Source organism: Opisthocomus hoazin, unplaced genomic scaffold, assembly GCF_030867145.1.
Source record: "Opisthocomus hoazin isolate bOpiHoa1 unplaced genomic scaffold, bOpiHoa1.hap1 HAP1_SCAFFOLD_84, whole genome shotgun sequence".
NCBI classification, from domain to species: domain Eukaryota; kingdom Metazoa; phylum Chordata; class Aves; order Opisthocomiformes; family Opisthocomidae; genus Opisthocomus; species Opisthocomus hoazin.
Window position 1 is genome coordinate 105,001 of NW_027448727.1, and position 2,500 is coordinate 107,500.

General features: G+C 79.3%; 1 non-coding gene across 1 annotated transcript; it reads left to right on the forward strand.

The window, feature by feature from the left end:
- The first annotated feature begins 2,117 nt into the window (after positions 1-2,117).
- On the forward strand, positions 2,118-2,270 carry LOC142359143 (5.8S ribosomal RNA). Its single transcript, XR_012762122.1, has one exon. It is a non-coding gene; the product is annotated as a 5.8S ribosomal RNA (ribosomal RNA).
- The last annotated feature ends 230 nt before the right edge of the window (positions 2,271-2,500 follow it).

Sequence of the window (2,500 nt, forward strand, 5' to 3'; positions counted from 1 at the left end):
TCCTCCGACGCGCGCGGGTGCGTCGACCTGTCGGCCGCGGACGCCGCGCCCCCGCCGGCTCCCCGCTTCCCGCGTCTGCGCGGGAAGCAAGAGGGGGGGATGCCGGCGGGGCAACGCGGCGAGCGCGGCCGGCAGAGCACCGGCCTGCTCGGCGGGCCGGGGGGCGAGCGTCGAGCGACGGCGGCGGCACCGGGGGCCGCAAGCGCGACAGCCGAGGGGTGTCGCCGTCTTCGGGGGGCGGCAGCTCCTGGGGGGGGGGTGGGGCGGCGCCGGCGGCGGCGCCGTCTACCCCCCCGCGCGCGGGACAGGGCTGTCTCCGGGCGTTCCGGGCCGTGGCGCGGGTGTGCGCACGGCGTTTCGGGCGGCGCGGCGGCCGGACCCGCGAACCTCCCCTCCGACCCGGCACGGCTGCCTCTCGAAGAGGGAGCCGTGGCGGGAAGGGGGGGGCGCGAGCACGGTCTCGGCCGCTGGCGCCGCCCGGGGCGGGCGAGGCCCCCCCCCGGCCGGGTCGCGTCCCGCGCGAGCGGGCGGCCCGAGCCACGTCTCTCCCCCCGGGCGCAGCGCCGGGCTATCGAGGGAAACCCCGGGCCCCGGGGCTAAGGAGGACGAGGTGGTGGCGGCGGATGCCGGGCGCGCCCCCGCGGGCGGACGCTCCCCCGAGGGCGGCAGCCGGGGGAGGCACCCCCGCGGGGCCATGCAGGTCGTTTCCCTCACCCCAGGGCCAGGTACCTAGCGTCCGCGCTTCGGCGGCCCTCCCTCGGCCGAGTCCGGGGGTCAAAGGCCAAAGGAGCCGGGCGGCGGTTTAAAGACTCGAGCGGCACGGCGCGAGCCGCGGGGGGGGCGTCCGCCCCCGCGGGCCGCCGTGCCGGAGAAGGGGGGGCGTCTCGCTGCCCCAACCTGCCCCCCCTCTCCGCGGGCCGGTCTCGGCGGAGAGACCGCGGCGCGGGTCGGCCGCGGCCGACCTGCCCGCCCTCGCAAACGGGGCCACCCGCCGGCCGGAGCGCGGGCTCCGCGCCGGGGGAAAGAAAGGCGCGGCGAGCCCCCGCGGGGGGGGGCGGCCGCCGGGGGGCCGCCCCGCGCCTTTGGACGCTCGCGCTGCGGCCGCGCTCGGGGCGCGCCGCGCTCCCCTCTCCCGCTCCTCGCCCCGCCCTCGGCGCCCAGGGAAAGAAAGGGGGGGGCGAGCCACACCCCCCCAGGCCGAGCGGCGGCGGCGCCGCTCGGCGTGCCGGTCGGTGCCGGTCGTCCGTCGGGTCGTCCGGGAGGGTTCCCCGGCCGCATCCGCTGGCGGCCGTCCCGTCCCGCGTTTCCCCGCCCGTCGCTTCCGTCTCGAGGGCGGGCGCGCGGCGCGGGGGCGTCCCGCTCCGGGTCTTCGCGTGGAAACGGGGAGAGTGGGAGCCGCCCCCCGCGCTCAGCGCCGTCCGCCTTTCCGCTGGGGCCGTGCCGGCGGCCCCAGGGGGCCGAGGCGAGAAGCGGCTGCGGCGGCGGTTTTCGCGGCGGCGGTGGCGGCCGCCGCCGCCGGGCGGGGTGGCCGGGTTCGCCCATCCGGCGCGGGCCGGTGGGCGGCCGCGCGTCGCCGGCTCGCGCTCCAGTGGCCGGCCGCGCTTCCTCCGGCGTCGGTGGAAGGCGGCGTCGGCGCCGAGGTTCGCCGGCGGGGCGAGAGGCGACCGTGGTGGGCGGAGCCGGCTCGTCGCAGCGCGGGCGCAGCCGGGCGTCCGGCTCCCGAGCGAAGGCGGGCAGGCGTCGCGGCCGGGCGTGCCGTAGCCTCCGGGGGGAGGCCGGTCCGAGCCCGGGCGCCTGGGCCGCCCCCGAAGCGCGCCAAGGGTGTGTGTGTTGCGTACGTTTCCCCAGGGTCGGTCGGGAGCGCGGGCTCCCCCGCCCTTTGGCCGCTCGGGGTTTTCCGTTGTTTTCCGTTTCCCCTGTGCTCGTACGGTCAAGCCGAGGCGAGGGCCTCTCCGTCGCGCCGCGTCGCGCCGCCGCGCCGCGCCCCCTCCGCGCGTGCGGAGGGGGGTGGGCGGCGGCGGGGCCGGCGGTCGGTCCGGCCGTCCTCAGAGAAGGGGCCGCTCTCGGCGAGCGGTCCCGGCCCCTCCGCGCGCGCGGGGCGGTGCCGAAACCGAGACAACTCTTAGCGGTGGATCACTCGGCTCGTGCGTCGATGAAGAACGCAGCTAGCTGCGAGAATTAATGTGAATTGCAGGACACATTGATCATCGACACTTCGAACGCACTCGCGGCCCCGGGTTCCTCCCGGGGCTACGCCTGTCTGAGCGTCGCTTTACGATCAATCGCCGTCTGCGCCGCCGAGCCCCCCCGCCCCAGCGCGGGGGGGGGGGGGCCGTCGGGCCAGCAGCGGCGCGGCTGGGGTGCCTCGCAGGGCCGCGCGCGCGAGCGCGCGGGCCTTCGTCCCCCTAAATGGAGACTCGGGGAGCGCTCCGAAGCTCCCCGCTCCCGGAGAGCGCCTGCTGGACGGAGCTCGTCCCCGCCGGGCTATCGGCGGTGGGTT